Source organism: Pseudophryne corroboree, chromosome 11 (genome assembly GCF_028390025.1).
Source record: "Pseudophryne corroboree isolate aPseCor3 chromosome 11, aPseCor3.hap2, whole genome shotgun sequence".
Taxonomy (NCBI): domain Eukaryota; kingdom Metazoa; phylum Chordata; class Amphibia; order Anura; family Myobatrachidae; genus Pseudophryne; species Pseudophryne corroboree.
Window position 1 is genome coordinate 212,735,458 of NC_086454.1, and position 23,887 is coordinate 212,759,344.

Sequence of the window (23,887 nt, forward strand, 5' to 3'; positions counted from 1 at the left end):
TTATAAAATCACTGAATCAAATCTAACTCTGATTACATCAGAGAAGGCCAGGTACCCTACACCATAACAGGGGGTTTGAAATTTTGACTTGTCTACTTAAAGATCACCAAAATCTGATAACAAGGTCAATTAGGTCCCTGGGTGGGATTGAACCACCAACCTTTTGGTTAATAACCGTACACACTAACTGATTGCGCCACAGAGACACTTTGCAAAAAGTCCATACTGACAAAGGCTAATAAGCATTCATCTAAAACGTTTCCTAGAAAAACTTTAAAAAGTCAATAATCTGGAGAGTTTTTGTAAGATGTTTCTTCCATCAACCAACGAAGAAACACATTGGTACTTTCCCATGATGAGTGAGTGCTTCAGGATCTCTTGAACTTACATGTGCAGCAGAGTACTGCAATGGAAGCATGCTGGGCCCATAACCGAGAGGTAGGCAGATTGAAACTATCCTCTGCTATATGCATTTTTTTTTTTGTTAATTAAAGTAATCCAAAACTGGGATTGATATTTTGTCTCTTTTATTTTTACTTAAAGTACAATAACTTTTACCATTTTAATTTGTTTTAATAGTATATTGACAGTATTGTTTTCTTTCAAAAATCCACTTCATTTTCTTTACCCTATTATTAAAATGGTAATTGACAAAAACAAACTACATTGTCACCAGAAGAGCAATACAAAATGTACAAGTGATATATTAAAATCATCTTTCCAGCTTGAATTTCAATGTTGCATTGGGTCAACAATTTTGTGAGAAACATCTTCACCCTTAAATAAAGATTTTCTTAATTCCTTACCTGTGTGCTAATTAGATATCACCTTGTTTTCACATTAAACAGACTTCCACATGAGAAAGCAGCAAGGATGCAGTGGCGTTAATGTTTCCTGGTGTCAACTTGTATTATTTCAGTAGACATTGAAATGAGGATGCATCTTGCTGCCTTTCCAATGAAGCAAGTTTAATTTAGTAATAGGTGATAAACCATCCTTACAAAGGTGTTAATCAGAGACTTGGCTTTGTGGACACTTTTCAGAGAACAAATTTGTTAGCATAAAAATAAAGCCAGAAAATGAAGAGCTGTTTAATCACTCGATTGGATTTTTCTGCCAGCATATTTTTTTTCTCTGCAACCCACTGCTAAATTGTGCTTCCTAGCTGTTTTTTATAAAATCACTGAATCAAATCTAACTCTGATTACATCAGAGAAGGCCATGTACCCTACACCATAAGAGGAGGTTTGAAATTTTGACTTGTCTACTTAAATATCACCAAAATCTGATCACAAGGTTGATTACGTCCCTGGGTGGGATTGAACCACCAACCTTTTGGTTAATAGCCAAACACACTAACCGATTGCGCCACAGAGACACTTTGCAAAAGTCCATACTGACAAAGGCTAATAAGCATTCATCTAAAACGTTTCCTAGAAAAACTTTAAAAAGTCAATAATCTGGAGAGTTTTTGTAAGATGTTTCTTCCACCAACCAACGAAGAAACACATTGGTACTTTCCCATGATGAGTGAGTGCTTCATGATCTCTTGCACTTACATGTGCAGGAGAGTACTGCAATGGAAGTATGCTGGGCTCATAACCCAGAGGTAGGCAGATTGAAACTATCCTCTGCTATATGCATTTTTTTTGTTAATTAAAGTAATCCAAAACTGGGATTGATATTTTGTCTCTTTTATTTTTACTTAAAGTACAATAACTTTTACCATTTTAATTTGTGTTAATAGTATATTGACAGTATTGTTTTCTTTCAAAAATCCACTTCATTTTCTTTACCCTATTATTAAAATGGTAATTGACAAAAACAAACTACATTGTCACCAGAAGAGCAATACAAAATGTACAAGTGATATATTAAAATCATCTTTCCAGCTTGAATTTCAATGATGCATTGGGTCAACAATTTTGTGAGAAACATCTTCACCCTTAAATAAAGATTTTCTTAATATCTTACCTGTGTGCTAATTAGATATCACCTTGTTTTCACATTAAACAGACTTCCACATGAGAAAGCAGCAAGGATGCAGTGGCGTTAATGTTTCCTGGTGTCAACCTGTATTATTTCAGTAGACATTGAAATGAGGATACATCTTGCTGCCTTTCCAATGAAGCAAGTTTAATTTAGTAATAGGTGAAAAACCATCCCTACAAAGGTGTTAATCAGAGACTTAGCTTTGTGGACACTTTTCAGAGAACAAATTTGTTAGCATAAAAATAAAGCCAGAAAATGAAGAGCTGTTTAATCACGCAATTTGATTTTTTTGCCAGCATATTTCTTTTTCTCTGCAACCCACTGCTAAATTGTGCTTCCTAGATGTTTTTATAAAATCACTGAATCAAATCTAACTCTGATTACATCAGAGAAGGCCAGGTACCCTGCACCATAACAGGGGGTATGAAATTTGACTTGTCTACTTAAAGATCACCAAAATCTGATCACAAGGTCAATTACGTCCCTGGGTGGGATTGAACCACCAACCTTTTGGTTAATAGCCGTACACACTAACTGATTGCGCCACAGAGACACTTTGCAAAAGTACATACTGACAAATGCTAATAAGCATTCATCTAAAACGTTTCCTAGAAAAACTTAAAAAAATCAATAATCTGGAGAGTTTTTGTAAGATGTTTCTTCTATCAACCAACGAAGAAACACATTGGTACTTTCCCATGATGAGTGAGTGCTTCAGGATCTCTTGCACTTACATGTGCAGCAGAGTACAGCAATGGAAGCATGCTGGGCCCATAACCCAGAGGTAGGCAGATTGAAACTATCCTCTGCTATATGCATTTTTTTGTTTGTTAATTAAAGTAATCCAAAACTGGGATTGATATTTTGGCTCTTTTATTTTTACTTAAAGTACAATAACTTTTACCATTTTAATTTGTTTTAATAGTATATTGACAGTATTGTTTTCTTTCAAAAATCCACTTAATTTTCTTTACCCTATTATTAAAATGGTAATTGACAAAAACAAACTACATTGTCACCAGAAGAGCAATACAAAATGTACAAGTGATATATTAAAATCATCTTTCCAGCTTGAATTTCAATGATGCATTGGGGCAACGATTTTGTGAGAAACATCTTCACCCTTAAATAAAGATTTTCTTAATTCCTTACCTGTGTGCTAATTAGATATCACCTTGTTTTCACATTTAACAGACTTCCACATGAGAAAGCAGCAAGGATGCAGTGGCGTTAATGTTTCCTGGTGTCAACCTGTATTATTTCAGTAGACATTGAAATGAGGATGCATCTTGCTGCCTTTCCAATGAAGCAAGTTTAATTTAGTAATAGGTGAAAAACCATCCTTACAAAGGTGTTAATCAGAGACTTGGCTTTGTGGACACTTTTCAGAGAACAAATTTGTTAGCATAAAAATAAAGCCAGAAAATAAAGAGCTGTTTAATCACTCAATTGGATTTTTCTGCCAGCATATTTTTTTTCTCTGCAACCCACTGCTAAATTGTGCTTCCTAGCTGTTTTTATAAAATCACTGAATCAAATCTAACTCTGATTACATCAGAGAAGGCCAGGTACCCTACACCATAACAGGGGGTTTGAAATTTTGACTTGTCTACTTAAAGATCACCAAAATCTGATAACAAGGTCAATTAGGTCCCTGGGTGGGATTGAACCACCAACCTTTTGGTTAATAGCCGTACATACTAACTGATTGCGCCACAGAGACACTTTGCAAAAGTCCATACTGACAAAGGCTAATAAGCATTCATCTAAAACGTTTCCTAGAAAAACTTTAAAAAGTCAATAATCTGGAGAGTTTTTGTAAGATGTTTCTTCCATCAACCAACGAAGAAACACATTGGTACTTTCCCATGATGAGTGAGTGCTTCAGGATCTCTTGAACTTACATGTGCAGCAGAGTACTGCAATGGAAGCATGCTGGGCTCATAACCGAGAGGTAGGCAGATTGAAACTATCCTCTGCTATATGCATTTTTTTTTTTGTTAATTAAAGTAATCCAAAACTGGGATTGATATTTTGTCTCTTTTATTTTTACTTAAAGTACAATAACTTTTACCATTTTAATTTGTTTTAATAGTATATTGACAGTATTGTTTTCTTTCAAAAATCCACTTCATTTTCTTTACCCTATTATTAAAATGGTAATTGACAAAAACAAACTACATTGTCACCAGAAGAGCAATACAAAATGTACAAGTGATATATTAAAATCATCTTTCCAGCTTGAATTTCAATGTTGCATTGGGTCAACAATTTTGTGAGAAACATCTTCACCCTTAAATAAAGATTTTCTTAATTCCTTACCTGTGTGCTAATTAGATATCACCTTGTTTTCACATTAAACAGACTTCCACATGAGAAAGCAGCAAGGATGCAGTGGCGTTAATGTTTCCTGGTGTCAACTTGTATTATTTCAGTAGACATTGAAATGAGGATGCATCTTGCTGCCTTTCCAATGAAGCAAGTTTAATTTAGTAATAGGTGAAAAACCATCCTTACAAAGGTGTTAATCAGAGACTTGGCTTTGTGGACACTTTTCAGAGAACAAATTTGTTAGCATAAAAATAAAGCCAGAAAATGAAGAGCTGTTTAATCACTCGATTGGATTTTTCTGCAAGCATATTTTTTTTCTCTGCAACCCACTGCTAAATTGTGCTTCCTAGCTGTTTTTTATAAAATCACTGAATCAAATCTAACTCTGATTACATCAGAGAAGGCCAGGTACCCTACACCATAAGAGGAGGTTTGAAATTTTGACTTGTCTACTTAAATATCACCAAAATCTGATCACAAGGTTAATTACGTCCCTTGGTGGGATTGAACCACCAACCTTTTGATTAATAGCCAAACACACTAACCGATTGCGCCACAGAGACACTTTGCAAAAGTCCATACTGACAAAGGCTAATAAGCATTCATCTAAAACGTTTCCTAGAAAAACTTTAAAAAGTCAATAATCTGGAGAGTTTTTGTAAGATGTTTCTTCCATCAACCAACGAAGAAACACATTGGTACTTTCCCATGATGAGTGAGTGCTTCAGGATCTCTTGCACTTACATGTGCAGCAGAATACTGCAATGGAAGCATGCTGGGCCCATAACCCAGAGGTAGGCAGATTGAAACTATCCTCTGCTATATGCATTTTTTTTGTTAATTAAAGTAATCCAAAACTGGGATTGATATTTTGTCTCTTTTATTTTTACTTAAAGTACAATAACTTTTACCATTTTAATTTGTTTTAATAGTATATTGACAGTATTGTTTTCTTTCAAAAATCCACTTCATTTTCTTTACCCTATTATTAAAATGGTAATTGACAAAAACAAACTACATTGTCACCAGAAGAGCAATACAAAATGTACAAGTGATATATTAAAATCATCTTTCCAGCTTGAATTTCAATGTTGCATTGGGTCAACAATTTTGTGAGAAACATCTTCACCCTTAAATAAAGATTTTCTTAATTCCTTACCTGTGTGCTAATTAGATATCACCTTGTTTTCACATTAAACAGACTTCCACATGAGAAAGCAGCAAGGATGCAGTGGCGTTAATGTTTCCTGGTGTCAACTTGTATTATTTCAGTACACATTGAAATGAGGATGCATCTTGCTGCCTTTCCAATGAAGCAAGTTTAATTTAGTAATAGGTGAAAAACCATCCTTACAAAGGTGTTAATCAGAGACTTGGCTTTGTGGACACTTTTCAGAGAACAAATTTGTTAGCATAAAAATAAAGCCAGAAAATGAAGAGCTGTTTAATCACTCAATTGGATTTTTTTGCCAGCATATTTCTTTTTCTCTGCAACCCACTGCTAAATTGTGCTTCCTAGCTGTTTTTTATAAAATCACTGAATCAAATCTAACTCTGATTACATCAAAGAAGGCCATGTACCCTACACCATAAGAGGAGGTTTGAAATTTTGACTTGTCTACTTAAATATCACCAAAATCTGATCACAAGGTTAATTACGTCCCTGGGTGGGATTGAACCACCAACCTTTTGGTTAATAGCCAAACACACTAACCGATTGCGCCACAGAGACACTTTGCAAAAGTCCATACTGACAAAGGCTAATAAGCATTCATCTAAAACGTTTCCTAGAAAAACTTTAAAAAGTCAATAATCTGGAGAGTTTTTGTAAGATGTTTCTTCCATCAACCAACGAAGAAACACATTGGTACTTTCCCATGATGAGTGAGTGCTTCAGGATCTCTTGCACTTACATGTGCAGCAGAGTACTGCAATGGAAGCATGCTGGGCCCATAACCCAGAGGTAGGCAGATTGAAACTATCCTCTGCTATATGCATTTTTTTTGTTAATTAAAGTAATCCAAAACTGGGATTGATATTTTGTCTCTTTTATTTTTACTTAAAGTACAATAACTTTTACCATTTTAATTTGTTTTAATAGTATATTGACAGTATTGTTTTCTTTCAAAAATCCACTTCATTTTCTTTACCCTATTATTAAAATGGTAATTGACAAAAACAAACTACATTGTCACCAGAAGAGCAATACAAAATGTACAAGTGATATATTAAAATCATCTTTCCAGCTTGAATTTCAATGATGCATTGGGGCAACGATTTTGTGAGAAACATCTTCACCCTTAAATAAAGATTTTCTTAATTCCTTACCTGTGTGCTAATTAGATATCACCTTGTTTTCACATTAAACAGACTTCCACATGAGAAAGCAGCAAGGATGCAGTGGCGTTAATGTTTCCTGGTGTCAACCTGTATTATTTCAGTAGACATTGAAATGAGGATGCATCTTGCTGCCTTTCCAATGAAGCAAGTTTAATTTAGTAATAGGTGAAAAACCATCCTTACAAAGGTGTTAATCAGAGACTTGGCTTTGTGGACACTTTTCAGAGAACAAATTTGTTAGCATAAAAATAAAGCCAGAAAATAAAGAGCTGTTTAATCACTCAATTGGATTTTTCTGCCAGCATATTTTTTTTCTCTGCAACCCACTGCTAAATTGTGCTTCCTAGCTGTTTTTATAAAATCACTGAATCAAATCTAACTCTGATTACATCAGAGAAGGCCAGGTACCCTACACCATAACAGGGGGTTTGAAATTTTGACTTGTCTACTTAAAGATCACCAAAATCTGATAACAAGGTCAATTAGGTCCCTGGGTGGGATTGAACCACCAACCTTTTGGTTAATAACCATACACACTAACTGATTGCGCCACAGAGACACTTTGCAAAAAGTCCATACTGACAAAGGCTAATAAGCATTCATCTAAAACGTTTCCTAGAAAAACTTTAAAAAGTCAATAATCTGGAGAGTTTTTGTAAGATGTTTCTTCCATCAACCAACGAAGAAACACATTGGTACTTTCCCATGATGAGTGAGTGCTTCAGGATCTCTTGAACTTACATGTGCAGCAGAGTACTGCAATGGAAGCATGCTGGGCCCATAACCGAGAGGTAGGCAGATTGAAACTATCCTCTGCTATATGCATTTTTTTTTTGTTAATTAAAGTAATCCAAAACTGGGATTGATATTTTGTCTCTTTTATTTTTACTTAAAGTACAATAACTTTTACCATTTTAATTTGTTTTAATAGTATATTGACAGTATTGTTTTCTTTCAAAAATCCACTTCATTTTCTTTACCCTATTATTAAAATGGTAATTGACAAAAACAAACTACATTGTCACCAGAAGAGCAATACAAAATGTACAAGTGATATATTAAAATCATCTTTCCAGCTTGAATTTCAATGTTGCATTGGGTCAACAATTTTGTGAGAAACATCTTCACCCTTAAATAAAGATTTTCTTAATTCCTTACCTGTGTGCTAATTAGATATCACCTTGTTTTCACATTAAACAGACTTCCACATGAGAAAGCAGCAAGGATGCAGTGGCGTTAATGTTTCCTGGTGTCAACTTGTATTATTTCAGTAGACATTGAAATGAGGATGCATCTTGCTGCCTTTCCAATGAAGCAAGTTTAATTTAGTAATAGGTGATAAACCATCCTTACAAAGGTGTTAATCAGAGACTTGGCTTTGTGGACACTTTTCAGAGAACAAATTTGTTAGCATAAAAATAAAGCCAGAAAATGAAGAGCTGTTTAATCACTCGATTGGATTTTTCTGCCAGCATATTTTTTTTCTCTGCAACCCACTGCTAAATTGTGCTTCCTAGCTGTTTTTTATAAAATCACTGAATCAAATCTAACTCTGATTACATCAGAGAAGGCCATGTACCCTACACCATAAGAGGAGGTTTGAAATTTTGACTTGTCTACTTAAATATCACCAAAATCTGATCACAAGGTTAATTACATCCCTGGGTGGGATTGAACCACCAACCTTTTGGTTAATAGCCAAACACACTAACCGATTGCGCCACAGAGACACTTTGCAAAAGTCCATACTGACAAAGGCTAATAAGCATTCATCTAAAACGTTTCCTAGAAAAACTTTAAAAAGTCAATAATCTGGAGAGTTTTTGTAAGATGTTTCTTCCATCAACCAACGATGAAACACATTGGTACTTTCCCATGATGAGTGAGTGCTTCATGATCTCTTGCACTTACATGTGCAGGAGAGTACTGCAATGGAAGCATGCTGGGCTCATAACCCAGAGGTAGGCAGATTGAAACTATCCTCTGCTATATGCATTTTTTTTGTTAATTAAAGTAATCCAAAACTGGGATTGATATTTTGTCTCTTTTATTTTTACTTAAAGTACAATAACTTTTACCATTTTAATTTGTGTTAATAGTATATTGACAGTATTGTTTTCTTTCAAAAATCCACTTCATTTTCTTTACCCTATTATTAAAATGGTAATTGACAAAAACAAACTACATTGTCACCAGAAGAGCAATACAAAATGTACAAGTGATATATTAAAATCATCTTTCCAGCTTGAATTTCAATGATGCATTGGGTCAACAATTTTGTGAGAAACATCTTCACCCTTAAATAAAGATTTTCTTAATATCTTACCTGTGTGCTAATTAGATATCACCTTGTTTTCACATTAAACAGACTTCCACATGAGAAAGCAGCAAGGATGCAGTGGCGTTAATGTTTCCTGGTGTCAACCTGTATTATTTCAGTAGACATTGAAATGAGGATACATCTTGCTGCCTTTCCAATGAAGCAAGTTTAATTTAGTAATAGGTGAAAAACCATCCCTACAAAGGTGTTAATCAGAGACTTGGCTTTGTGGACACTTTTCAGAGAACAAATTTGTTAGCATAAAAATAAAGCCAGAAAATGAAGAGCTGTTTAATCACTCAATTGGATTTTTTTGCCAGCATATTTCTTTTTCTCTGCAACCCACTGCTAAATTGTGCTTCCTAGCTGTTTTTTATAAAATCACTGAATCAAATCTAACTCTGATTACATCAAAGAAGGCCATGTACCCTACACCATAAGAGGAGGTTTGAAATTTTGACTTGTCTACTTAAATATCACCAAAATCTGATCACAAGGTTAATTACGTCCCTGGGTGGGATTGAACCACCAACCTTTTGGTTAATAGCCAAACACACTAACCGATTGCGCCACAGAGACACTTTGCAAAAGTCCATACTGACAAAGGCTAATAAGCATTCATCTAAAACGTTTCCTAGAAAAACTTTAAAAAGTCAATAATCTGGAGAGTTTTTGTAAGATGTTTCTTCCATCAACCAACGAAGAAACACATTGGTACTTTCCCATGATGAGTGAGTGCTTCAGGATCTCTTGCACTTACATGTGCAGCAGAGTACTGCAATGGAAGCATGCTGGGCCCATAACCCAGAGGTAGGCAGATTGAAACTATCCTCTGCTATATGCATTTTTTTTGTTAATTAAAGTAATCCAAAACTGGGATTGATATTTTGTCTCTTTTATTTTTACTTAAAGTACAATAACTTTTACCATTTTAATTTGTTTTAATAGTATATTGACAGTATTGTTTTCTTTCAAAAATCCACTTCATTTTCTTTACCCTATTATTAAAATGGTAATTGACAAAAACAAACTACATTGTCACCAGAAGAGCAATACAAAATGTACAAGTGATATATTAAAATCATCTTTCCAGCTTGAATTTCAATGATGCATTGGGTCAACAATTTTGTGAGAAACATCTTCACCCTTAAATAAAGATTTTCTTAATTCCTTACCTGTGTGCTAATTAGATATCACCTTGTTTTCACATTAAACAGACTTCCACATGAGAAAGCAGCAAGGATGCAGTGGCGTTAATGTTTCCTGGTGTCAACCTGTATTATTTCAGTAGACATTGAAATGAGGATACATCTTGCTGCCTTTCCAATGAAGCAAGTTTAATTTAGTAATAGGTGAAAAACCATCCCTACAAAGGTGTTAATCAGAGACTTGGCTTTGTGGACACTTTTCAGAGAACAAATTTGTTAGCATAAAAATAAAGCCAGAAAATGAAGAGCTGTTTAATCACGCAATTTGATTTTTTTGCCAGCATATTTCTTTTTCTCTGCAACCCAATGCTAAATTGTGCTTCCTAGATGTTTTTATAAAATCACTGAATCAAATCTAACTCTGATTACATCAGAGAAGGCCAGGTACCCTACACCATAACAGGGGGTATGAAATTTGACTTGTCTACTTAAAGATCACAAAAATCTGATAACAAGGTCAATTAGGTCCCTGGGTGGGATTGAACCACCAACCTTTTGGTTAATAGCCGTACATACTAACTGATTGCACCACAGAGACACTTTGCAAAAGTCCATACTGACAAAGGCTAATAAGCATTCATCTAAAACGTTTCCTAGAAAAACTTTAAAAAGTCAATAATCTGGAGAGTTTTTGTAAGATGTTTCTTCCATCAACCAACGAAGAAACACATTGGTACTTTCCCATGATGAGTGAGTGCTTCAGGATCTCTTGAACTTACATGTGCAGCAGAGTACTGCAATGGAAGCATGCTGGGCTCATAACCGAGAGGTAGGCAGATTGAAACTATCCTCTGCTATATGCATTTTTTTTTTGTTAATTAAAGTAATCCAAAACTGGGATTGATATTTTGTCTCTTTTATTTTTACTTAAAGTACAATAACTTTTACCATTTTAATTTGTTTTAATAGTATATTGACAGTATTGTTTTCTTTCAAAAATCCACTTCATTTTCTTTACCCTATTATTAAAATGGTAATTGACAAAAACAAACTACATTGTCACCAGAAGAGCAATACAAAATGTACAAGTGATATATTAAAATCATCTTTCCAGCTTGAATTTCAATGTTGCATTGGGTCAACAATTTTGTGAGAAACATCTTCACCCTTAAATAAAGATTTTCTTAATTCCTTACCTGTGTGCTAATTAGATATCACCTTGTTTTCACATTAAACAGACTTCCACATGACCACATGAGAAAGCAGCAAGGATGCAGTGGCGTTAATGTTTCCTGGTGTCAACTTGTATTATTTCAGTACACATTGAAATGAGGATGCATCTTGCTGCCTTTCCAATGAAGCAAGTTTAATTTAGTAATAGGTGAAAAACCATCCTTACAAAGGTGTTAATCAGAGACTTGGCTTTGTGGACACTTTTCAGAGAACAAATTTGTTAGCATAAAAATAAAGCCAGAAAATGAAGAGCTGTTTAATCACTCAATTGGATTTTTTTGCCAGCATATTTCTTTTTCTCTGCAACCCACTGCTAAATTGTGCTTCCTAGCTGTTTTTTATAAAATCACTGAATCAAATCTAACTCTGATTACATCAAAGAAGGCCATGTACCCTACACCATAACAGGGGGTATGAAATTTGACTTGTCTACTTAAAGATCACCAAAATCTGATAACAAGGTCAATTACGTCCCTGGGTGGGATTGAACCACCAACCTTTTGGTTAATAGCCGTACACACTAACTGATTGCGCCACAGAGACACTTTGCAAAAGTACATACTGACAAATGCTAATAAGCATTCATCTAAAACGTTTCCTAGAAAAACTTAAAAAAATCAATAATCTGGAGAGTTTTTGTAAGATGTTTCTTCTATCAACCAACGAAGAAACACATTGGTACTTTCCCATGATGAGTGAGTGCTTCAGGATCTCTTGCACTTACATGTGCAGCAGAGTACAGCAATGGAAGCATGCTGGGCCCATAACCCAGAGGTAGGCAGATTGAAACTATCCTCTGCTATATGCATTTTTTTGTTTGTTAATTAAAGTAATCCAAAACTGGGATTGATATTTTGGCTCTTTTATTTTTACTTAAAGTACAATAACTTTTACCATTTTAATTTGTTTTAATAGTATATTGACAGTATTGTTTTCTTTCAAAAATCCACTTAATTTTCTTTACCCTATTATTAAAATGGTAATTGACAAAAACAAACTACATTGTCACCAGAAGAGCAATACAAAATGTACAAGTGATATATTAAAATCATCTTTCCAGCTTGAATTTCAATGATGCATTGGGGCAACGATTTTGTGAGAAACATCTTCACCCTTAAATAAAGATTTTCTTAATTCCTTACCTGTGTGCTAATTAGATATCACCTTGTTTTCACATTAAACAGACTTCCACATGAGAAAGCAGCAAGGATGCAGTGGCGTTAATGTTTCCTGGTGTCAACCTGTATTATTTCAGTAGACATTGAAATGAGGATGCATCTTGCTGCCTTTCCAATGAAGCAAGTTTAATTTAGTAATAGGTGAAAAACCATCCTTACAAAGGTGTTAATCAGAGACTTGGCTTTGTGGACACTTTTCAGAGAACAAATTTGTTAGCATAAAAATAAAGCCAGAAAATAAAGAGCTGTTTAATCACTCTATTGGATTTTTCTGGCAGCATATTTTTTTTTTCTGCAACCCACTGCTAAATTGTGCTTCCTAGCTGTTTTTATAAAATCACTGAATCAAATCTAACTCTGATTACATCAGAGAAGGCCAGGTACCCTACACCATAACAGGGGGTTTGAAATTTTGACTTGTCTACTTAAAGATCACCAAAATCTGATAACAAGGTCAATTAGGTCCCTCGGTGGGATTGAACCACCAACCTTTTGGTTAATAGCTGTACATACTAACTGATTGCGCCACAGAGACACTTTGCGAAAGTCCATACTGACAAAGGCTAATAAGCATTCATCTAAAACGTTTCCTAGAAAAACTTTAAAAAGTCAATAATCTGGAGAGTTTTTGTAAGATGTTTCTTCCATCAACCAACGAAGAAACACATTGGTACTTTCCCATGATGAGTGAGTGCTTCAGGATCTCTTGAACTTACATGTGCAGCAGAGTACTGCAATGGAAGCATGCTGGGCCCATAACCCAGAGGTAGGCAGATTGAAACTATCCTCTGCTATATGCATTTTTTTTTTTGTTAATTAAAGTAATCCAAAACTGGGATTGATATTTTATCTCTTTTATTTTTACTTAAAGTACAATAACTTTTACCATTTTAATTTGTTTTAATAGTATATTGACAGTATTGTTTTCTTTCAAAAATCCACTTCATTTTCTTTACCCTATTATTAAAATGGTAATTGACAAAAACAAACTACATTGTCACCAGAAGAGCAATACAAAATGTACAAGTGATATATTAAAATCATCTTTCCAGCTTGAATTTCAATGATGCATTGGGTCAACAATTTTGTGAGAAACATCTTCACCCTTAAATAAAGATTTTCTTAATTCCTTACCTGTGTGCTAATTAGATATCACCTTGTTTTCACATTAAACAGACTTCCACATGAGAAAGCAGCAAGGATGCAGTGGCGTTAATGTTTCCTGGTGTCAACCTGTATTATTTCAGTAGACATTGAAATGAGGATGCATCTTGCTGCCTTTCCAATGAAGCAAGTTTAATTTAGTAATAGGTGAAAAACCATCCTTACAAAGGTGTTAATCAGAGACTTGGCTTTGTGGACACTTTTCAGAGAACAAATTTGTTAGCATAAAAATAAAGCCAGAAAATGAAGAGCTGTTTAATCACTCGATTGGATTTTTCTGCCAGCATATTTTTTTTCTCTGCAACCCACTGCTAAATTGTGCTTCCTAGCTGTTTTTTATAAAATCACTGAATCAAATCTAACTCTGATTACATCAGAGAAGGCCAGGTACCCTACACCATAAGAGGAGGTTTGAAATTTTGACTTGTCTACTTAAATATCACCAAAATCTGATCACAAGGTTAATTACGTCCCTTGGTGGGATTGAACCACCAACCTTTTGGTTAATAGCCAAACACACTAACCGATTGCGCCACAGAGACACTTTGCAAAAGTCCATACTGACAAAGGCTAATAAGCATTCATCTAAAACGTTTCCTAGAAAAACTTTAAAAAGTCAATAATCTGGAGAGTTTTTGTAAGATGTTTCTTCCATCAACCAACGAAGAAACACATTGGTACTTTCCCATGATGAGTGAGTGCTTCAGGATCTCTTGCACTTACATGTGCAGCAGAATACTGCAATGGAAGCATGCTGGGCCCATAACCCAGAGGTAGGCAGATTGAAACTATCCTCTGCTATATGCATTTTTTTTGTTAATTAAAGTAATCCAAAACTGGGATTGATATTTTGTCTCTTTTATTTTTACTTAAAGTACAATAACTTTTACCATTTTAATTTGTTTTAATAGTATATTGACAGTATTGTTTTCTTTCAAAAATCCACTTCATTTTCTTTACCCTATTATTAAAATGGTAATTGACAAAAACAAACTACATTGTCACCAGAAGAGCAATACAAAATGTACAAGTGATATATTAAAATCATCTTTCCAGCTTGAATTTCAATGTTGCATTGGGTCAACAATTTTGTGAGAAACATCTTCACCCTTAAATAAAGATTTTCTTAATTCCTTACCTGTGTGCTAATTAGATATCACCTTGTTTTCACATTAAACAGACTTCCACATGAGAAAGCAGCAAGGATGCAGTGGCGTTAATGTTTCCTGGTGTCAACTTGTATTATTTCAGTACACATTGAAATGAGGATGCATCTTGCTGCCTTTCCAATGAAGCAAGTTTAATTTAGTAATAGGTGAAAAACCATCCTTACAAAGGTGTTAATCAGAGACTTGGCTTTGTGGACACTTTTCAGAGAACAAATTTGTTAGCATAAAAATAAAGCCAGAAAATGAAGAGCTGTTTAATCACTCAATTGGATTTTTTTGCCAGCATATTTCTTTTTCTCTGCAACCCACTGCTAAATTGTGCTTCCTAGCTGTTTTTTATAAAATCACTGAATCAAATCTAACTCTGATTACATCAAAGAAGGCCATGTACCCTACACCATAAGAGGAGGTTTGAAATTTTGACTTGTCTACTTAAATATCACCAAAATCTGATCACAAGGTTAATTACGTCCCTGGGTGGGATTGAACCACCAACCTTTTGGTTAATAGCCAAACACACTAACCGATTGCGCCACAGAGACACTTTGCAAAAGTCCATACTGACAAAGGCTAATAAGCATTCATCTAAAACGTTTCCTAGAAAAACTTTAAAAAGTCAATAATCTGGAGAGTTTTTGTAAGATGTTTCTTCCATCAACCAACGAAGAAACACATTGGTACTTTCCCATGATGAGTGAGTGCTTCAGGATCTCTTGCACTTACATGTGCAGCAGAGTACTGCAATGGAAGCATGCTGGGCCCATAACCCAGAGGTAGGCAGATTGAAACTATCCTCTGCTATATGCATTTTTTTTGTTAATTAAAGTAATCCAAAACTGGGATTGATATTTTGTCTCTTTTATTTTTACTTAAAGTACAATAACTTTTACCATTTTAATTTGTTTTAATAGTATATTGACAGTATTGTTTTCTTTCAAAAATCCACTTCATTTTCTTTACCCTATTATTAAAATGGTAATTGACAAAAACAAACTACATTGTCACCAGAAGAGCAATACAAAATGTACAAGTGATATATTAAAATCATCTTTCCAGATTGAATTTCAATGATGCATTGGGTCAACAATTTTGTGAGAAACATCTTCACCCTTAAATAAAGATTTTCTTAATTCCTTACCTGTGTGCTAATTAGATATCACCTTGTTTTCACATTAAACAGACTTCCACATGAGAAAGCAGCAAGGATGCAGTGGCGTTAATGTTTCCTGGTGTCAACCTGTATTATTTCAGTAGACATTGAAATGAGGATACATCTTGCTGCCTTTCCAATGAAGCAAGTTTAATTTAGTAATAGGTGAAAAACCATCCCTACAAAGGTGTTAATCAGAGACTTGGCTTTGTGGACACTTTTCAGAGAACAAATTTGTTAGCATAAAAATAAAGCCAGAAAATGAAGAGCTGTTTAATCACGCAATTTGATTTTTTTGCCAGCATATTTCTTTTTCTCTGCAACCCAATGCTAAATTGTGCTTCCTAGATGTTTTTATAAAATCACTGAATCAAATCTAACTCTGATTACATCAGAGAAGGCCAGGTACCCTACACCATAACAGGGGGTATGAAATTTGACTTGTCTACTTAAAGATCACAAAAATCTGATAACAAGGTCAATTAGGTCCCTGGGTGGGATTGAACCACCAACCTTTTGGTTAATAGCCGTACATACTAACTGATTGCACCACAGAGACACTTTGCAAAAGTCCATACTGACAAAGGCTAATAAGCATTCATCTAAAACGTTTCCTAGAAAAACTTTAAAAAGTCAATAATCTGGAGAGTTTTTGTAAGATGTTTCTTCCATCAACCAACGAAGAAACACATTGGTACTTTCCCATGATGAGTGAGTGCTTCAGGATCTCTTGAACTTACATGTGCAGCAGAGTACTGCAATGGAAGCATGCTGGGCTCATAACCGAGAGGTAGGCAGATTGAAACTATCCTCTGCTATATGCATTTTTTTTTTGTTAATTAAAGTAATCCAAAACTGGGATTGATATTTTGTCTCTTTTATTTTTACTTAAAGTACAATAACTTTTACCATTTTAATTTGTTTTAATAGTATATTGACAGTATTGTTTTCTTTCAAAAATCCACTTCATTTTCTTTACCCTATTATTAAAATGGTAATTGACAAAAACAAACTACATTGTCACCAGAAGAGCAATACAAAATGTACAAGTGATATATTAAAATCATCTTTCCAGCTTGAATTTCAATGTTGCATTGGGTCAACAATTTTGTGAGAAACATCTTCACCCTTAAATAAAGATTTTCTTAATTCCTTACCTGTGTGCTAATTAGATATCACCTTGTTTTCACATTAAACAGACTTCCACATGACCACATGAGAAAGCAGCAAGGATGCAGTGGCGTTAATGTTTCCTGGTGTCAACTTGTATTATTTCAGTACACATTGAAATGAGGATGCATCTTGCTGCCTTTCCAATGAAGCAAGTTTAATTTAGTAATAGGTGAAAAACCATCCTTACAAAGGTGTTAATCAGAGACTTGGCTTTGTGGACACTTTTCAGAGAACAAATTTGTTAGCATAAAAATAAAGCCAGAAAATGAAGAGCTGTTTAATCACTCAATTGGATTTTTTTGCCAGCATATTTCTTTTTCTCTGCAACCCACTGCTAAATTGTGCTTCCTAGCTGTTTTTTATAAAATCACTGAATCAAATCTAACTCTGATTACATCAAAGAAGGCCATGTACCCTACACCATAACAGGGGGTATGAAATTTGACTTGTCTACTTAAAGATCACCAAAATCTGATAACAAGGTCAATTACGTCCCTGGGTGGGATTGAACCACCAACCTTTTGGTTAATAGCCGTACACACTAACTGATTGCGCCACAGAGACACTTTGCAAAAGTACATACTGACAAATGCTAATAAGCATTCATCTAAAACGTTTCCTAGAAAAACTTAAAAAAATCAATAATCTGGAGAGTTTTTGTAAGATGTTTCTTCTATCAACCAACGAAGAAACACATTGGTACTTTCCCATGATGAGTGAGTGCTTCAGGATCTCTTGCACTTACATGTGCAGCAGAGTACAGCAATGGAAGCATGCTGGGCCCATAACCCAGAGGTAGGCAGATTGAAACTATCCTCTGCTATATGCATTTTTTTGTTTGTTAATTAAAGTAATCCAAAACTGGGATTGATATTTTGGCTCTTTTATTTTTACTTAAAGTACAATAACTTTTACCATTTTAATTTGTTTTAATAGTATATTGACAGTATTGTTTTCTTTCAAAAATCCACTTAATTTTCTTTACCCTATTATTAAAATGGTAATTGACAAAAACAAACTACATTGTCACCAGAAGAGCAATACAAAATGTACAAGTGATATATTAAAATCATCTTTCCAGCTTGAATTTCAATGATGCATTGGGGCAACGATTTTGTGAGAAACATCTTCACCCTTAAATAAAGATTTTCTTAATTCCTTACCTGTGTGCTAATTAGATATCACCTTGTTTTCACATTAAACAGACTTCCACATGAGAAAGCAGCAAGGATGCAGTGGCGTTAATGTTTCCTGGTGTCAACCTGTATTATTTCAGTAGACATTGAAATGAGGATGCATCTTGCTGCCTTTCCAATGAAGCAAGTTTAATTTAGTAATAGGTGAAAAACCATCCTTACAAAGGTGTTAATCAGAGACTTGGCTTTGTGGACACTTTTCAGAGAACAAATTTGTTAGCATAAAAACAAAGCCAGAAAATGAAGAGCTGTTTAATCACGCAATTTGATTTTTTTGCCAGCATATTTCTTTTTCTCTGCAACCCACTGCTAAATTGTGCTTCCTAGATGTTTTTATAAAATCACTGAATCAAATCTAACTCTGATTACATCAGAGAAGGCCAGGTACCCTACACCATAACAGGGGGTTTGAAATTTTGACTTGTCTACTTAAAGATCACCAAAATCTGATAACAAGGTCAATTAGGTCCCTCGGTGGGATTGAACCACCAACCTTTTGGTTAATAGCCGTACATACTAACTGATTGCGCCACAGAGACACTTTGCAAAAGTCCATACTGACAAAGGCTAATAAGCATTCATCTAAAACGTTTCCTAGAAAAACTTTAAAAAGTCAATAATCTGGAGAGTTTTTGTAAGATGTTTCTTCCATCAACCAACGAAGAAACACATTGGTACTTTCCCATGATGAGTGAGTGCTTCAGGATCTCTTGAACTTACATGTGCAGCAGAGTACTGCAATGGAAGCATGCTGGGCCCATAACCCAGAGGTAGGCAGATTGAAACTATCCTCTGCTATATGCATTTTTTTTTTGTTAATTAAAGTAATCCAAAACTGGGATTGATATTTTGTCTCTTTTATTTTTACTTAAAGTACAATAACTTTTACCATTTTAATTTGTTTTAATAGTATATTGACAGTATTGTTTTCTTTCAAAAATCCACTTCATTTTCTTTACCCTATTATTAAAATGGTAATTGACAAAAACAAACTACATTGTCACCAGAAGAGCAATACAAAATGTACAAGTGATATATTAAAATCATCTTTCCAGCTTGAATTTCAATGATGCATTGGGTCAACAATTTTGTGAGAAACATCTTCACCCTTAAATAAAGATTTTCTTAATTCCTTACCTGTGTGCTAATTATATATCACCTTGTTTTCACATTAAACAGACTTCCACATGAGAAAGCAGCAAGGATGCAGTGGCGTTAATGTTTCCTGGTGTCAACTTGTATTATTTCAGTAGACATTGAAATGAGGATGCATCTTGCTGCCTTTCCAATGAAGCAAGTTTAATTTAGTAATAGGTGAAAAACCATCCTTACAAAGGTGTTAATCAGAGACTTGGCTTTGTGGACACTTTTCAGAGAACAAATTTGTTAGCATAAAAATAAAGCCAGAAAATAAAGAGCTGTTTAATCACTCAATTGGATTTTTCTGCCAGCATATATTTTTTCTCTGCAACCCACTGCTAAATTGTGCTTCCTAGCTGTTTTTATAAAATCACTGAATCAAATCTAACTCTGATTACATCAGAGAAGGCCAGGTACCCTACACCATAACAGGGGGTTTGAAATTTTGACTTGTCTACTTAAAGATCACCAAAATCTGATAACAAGGTCAATTAGGTCCCTGGGTGGGATTGAACCACCAACCTTTTGGTTAATAGCCGTACATACTAACTGATTGCGCCACAGAGACACTTTGCAAAAAGTACATACTGACAAATGCTAATAAGCATTCATCTAAAACGTTTCCTAGAAAAACTTAAAAAAGTCAATAATCTGGAGAGTTTTTGTAAGATGTTTCTTCTATCAACCAACGAAGGAACACATTGGTACTTTCCCATGATGAGTGAGTGCTTCAGGATCTCTTGCACTTACATGTGCAGCAGAGTACAGCAATGGAAGCATGCTGGGCCCATAACCCAGAGGTAGGCAGATTAAAACTATCCTCTGCTATATGCATTTTTTTGTTTGTTAATTAAAGTAATCCAAAACTGGGATTGATATTTTGGCTCTTTTATTTTTACTTAAAGTACAATAACTTTTACCATTTTAATTTGTTTTAATAGTATATTGACAGTATTGTTTTCTTTCAAAAATCCACTTAATTTTCTTTACCCTATTATTAAAATGGTAATTGACAAAAACAAACTACATTGTCACCAGAAGAGCAATACAAAATGTACAAGTGATATATTAAAATCATCTTTCCAGCTTGAATTTCAATGATGCATTGGGGCAACGATTTTGTGAGAAACATCTTCACCCTTAAATAAAGATTTTCTTAATTCCTTACCTGTGTGCTAATTAGATATCACCTTGTTTTCACATTAAACAGACTTCCACATGAGAAAGCAGCAAGGATGCAGTGGCGTTAATGTTTCCTGGTGTCAACCTGTATTATTTCAGTAGACATTGAAATGAGGATGCATCTTGCTGCCTTTCCAATGAAGCAAGTTTAATTTAGTAATAGGTGAAAAACCATCCTTACAAAGGTGTTAATCAGAGACTTGGCTTTGTGGACACTTTTCAGAGAACAAATTTGTTAGCATAAAAATAAAGCCAGAAAATGAAGAGCTGTTTAATCACTCGATTGGATTTTTCTGCCAGCATATTTTTTTTCTCTGCAACCCACTGCTAAATTGTGCTTCCTAGCTGTTTTTTATAAAATCACTGAATCAAATCTAACTCTGATTACATCAGAGAAGGCCATGTACCCTACACCATAAGAGGAGGTTTGAAATTTTGACTTGTCTACTTAAATATCACCAAAATCTGATCACAAGGTTAATTACGTCCCTGGGTGGGATTGAACCACCAACCTTTTGGTTAATAGCCAAACACACTAACCGATTGCGCCACAGAGACACTTTGCAAAAGTCCATACTGACAAAGGCTAATAAGCATTCATCTAAAACGTTTCCTAGAAAAACTTTAAAAAGTCAATAATCTGGAGAGTTTTTGTAAGATGTTTCTTCCATCAACCAACGAAGAAACACATTGGTACTTTCCCATGATGAGTGAGTGCTTCAGGATCTCTTGCACTTACATGTGCAGCAGAGTACTGCAATGGAAGCATGCTGGGCCCATAACCCAGAGGTAGGCAGATTGAAACTATCCTCTGCTATATGCATTTTTTTTGTTAATTAAAGTAATCCAAAACTGGGATTGATATTTTGTCTCTTTTATTTTTACTTAAAGTACAATAACTTTTACCATTTTAATTTGTTTTAATAGTATATTGACAGTATTGTTTTCTTTCAAAAATCCACTTCATTTTCTTTACCCTATTATTAAAATGGTAATTGACAAAAACAAACTACATTGTCACCAGAAGAGCAATACAAAATGTACAAGTGATATATTAAAATCATCTTTCCAGCTTGAATTTCAATGATGCATTGGGTCAACAATTTTGTGAGAAACATCTTCACCCTTAAATAAAGATTTTCTTAATTCCTTACCTGTGTGCTAATTAGATATCACCTTGTTTTCACATTAAACAGACTTCCACATGAGAAAGCAGCAAGGATGCAGTGGCGTTAATGTTTCCTGGTGTCAACCTGTATTATTTCAGTAGACATTGAAATGAGGATACATCTTGCTGCCTTTCCAATGAAGCAAGTTTAATTTAGTAATAGGTGAAAAACCATCCCTACAAAGGTGTTAATCAGAGACTTGGCTTTGTGGACACTTTTCAGAGAACAAATTTGTTAGCATAAAAATAAAGCCAGAAAATGAAGAGCTGTTTAATCACGCAATTTGATTTTTTTGCCAGCATATTTCTTTTTCTCTGCAACCCACTGCTAAATTGTGCTTCCTAGATGTTTTTATAAAATCACTGAATCAAATCTAACTCTGATTACATCAGAGAAGGCCAGGTACCCTACACCATAACAGGGGGTATGAAATTTGACTTGTCTACTTAAAGATCACCAAAATCTGATAACAAGGTCAATTACGTCCCTGGGTGGGATTGAACCACCAACCTTTTGGTTAATAGCCGTACACACTAACTGATTGCGCCACAGAGACACTTTGCAAAAGTCCATACTGACAAATGCTAATAAGCATTCATCTAAAACGTTTCCTAGAAAAACTTAAAAAAATCAATAATCTGGAGAGTTTTTGTAAGATGTTTCTTCTATCAACCAACGAAGAAACACATTGGTACTTTCCCATGATGAGTGAGTGCTTCAGGATCTCTTGCACTTACATGTGCAGCAGAGTACAGCAATGGAAGCATGCTGGGCCCATAACCCAGAGGTAGGCAGATTGAAACTATCCTCTGCTATATGCATTTTTTTGTTTGTTAATTAAAGTAATCCAAAACTGGGATTGATATTTTGGCTCTTTTATTTTTACTTAAAGTACAATAACTTTTACCATTTTAATTTGTTTTAATAGTATATTGACAGTATTGTTTTCTTTCAAAAATCCACTTCATTTTCTTTACCCTATTATTAAAATGGTAATTGACAAAAACAAACTACATTGTCACCAGAAGAGCAAAACAAAATGTACAAGTGATATATTAAAATCATCTTTCCAGCTTGAATTTCAATGTTGCATTGGGTCATCAATTTTGTGAGAAACATCTTCACCCTTAAATAAAGATTTTCTTAATTCCTTACCTGTGTGCTAATTAGATATCACCTTGTTTTCACATTAAACAGACTTCCACATGAGAAAGCAGCAAGGATGCAGTGGCGTTAATGTTTCCTGGTGTCAACCTGTATTATTTCAGTAGACATTGAAATGAGGATACATCTTGCTGCCTTTCCAATGAAGCAAGTTTAATTTAGTAATAGGTGAAAAACCATCCCTACAAAGGTGTTAATCAGAGACTTGGCTTTGTGGACACTTTTCAGAGAACAAATTTGTTAGCATTAAAATAAAGCCAGAAAATGAAGAGCTGTTTAATCACGCAATTTGGTTTTTTTGCCAGCATATTTCTTTTTCTCTGCAACCCACTGCTAAATTGTGCTTCCTAGATGTTTTTATAAAATCACTGAATCAAATCTAACTCTGATTACATCAGAGTAGGCCAGGTACCCTACACCATAACAGGGGGTATGAAATTTGACTTGTCTACTTAAAGATCACCAAAATCTGATAACAAGGTCAATTACGTCCCTGGGTGGGATTGAACCACCAACCTTTTGGTTAATAGCCGTACACCCTAACTGATTGCGCCACAGAGACACTTTGCAAAAAGTACATACTGACAAATGCTAATAAGCATTCATCTAAAACGTTTCCTAGAAAAACTTAAAAAAGTCAATTATCTGGAGAGTTTTTGTAAGATGTTTCTTCTATCAACCAACGAAGAAACACATTGGTACTTTCCCATGATGAGTGAGTGCTTCAGGATCTCTTGCACTTACATGTGCAGCAGAGTACAGCAATGGAAGCATGCTGGGCCCATAACCCAGAGGTAGGCAGATTGAAACTATCCTCTGCTATATGCATTTTTTTGTT

The 23,887-nt window shown here is 34.7% G+C and overlaps 6 non-coding genes across 6 annotated transcripts; all 6 read right to left on the reverse strand.

The window, feature by feature from the left end:
- Positions 1–1,304: 1,304 nt before the first annotated feature.
- On the reverse strand, positions 1,305–1,378 carry TRNAN-AUU (transfer RNA asparagine (anticodon AUU)). The gene has a single exon. It is a non-coding gene; the product is annotated as a tRNA-Asn (tRNA).
- A 4,603-nt stretch (positions 1,379–5,981) lies between these two features.
- TRNAN-AUU (transfer RNA asparagine (anticodon AUU)) lies at positions 5,982–6,055 on the reverse strand. The gene has a single exon. It is a non-coding gene; the product is annotated as a tRNA-Asn (tRNA).
- Positions 6,056–8,319: 2,264 nt separating this feature from the next.
- Positions 8,320–8,393, reverse strand: TRNAN-AUU (transfer RNA asparagine (anticodon AUU)). Its single transcript has one exon. It is a non-coding gene; the product is annotated as a tRNA-Asn (tRNA).
- Positions 8,394–9,488: 1,095 nt separating this feature from the next.
- On the reverse strand, positions 9,489–9,562 carry TRNAN-AUU (transfer RNA asparagine (anticodon AUU)). Its single transcript has one exon. It is a non-coding gene; the product is annotated as a tRNA-Asn (tRNA).
- A 5,781-nt stretch (positions 9,563–15,343) lies between these two features.
- Positions 15,344–15,417, reverse strand: TRNAN-AUU (transfer RNA asparagine (anticodon AUU)). The gene has a single exon. It is a non-coding gene; the product is annotated as a tRNA-Asn (tRNA).
- Positions 15,418–21,200: 5,783 nt separating this feature from the next.
- Positions 21,201–21,274, reverse strand: TRNAN-AUU (transfer RNA asparagine (anticodon AUU)). Its single transcript has one exon. It is a non-coding gene; the product is annotated as a tRNA-Asn (tRNA).
- Positions 21,275–23,887: the final 2,613 nt, after the last annotated feature.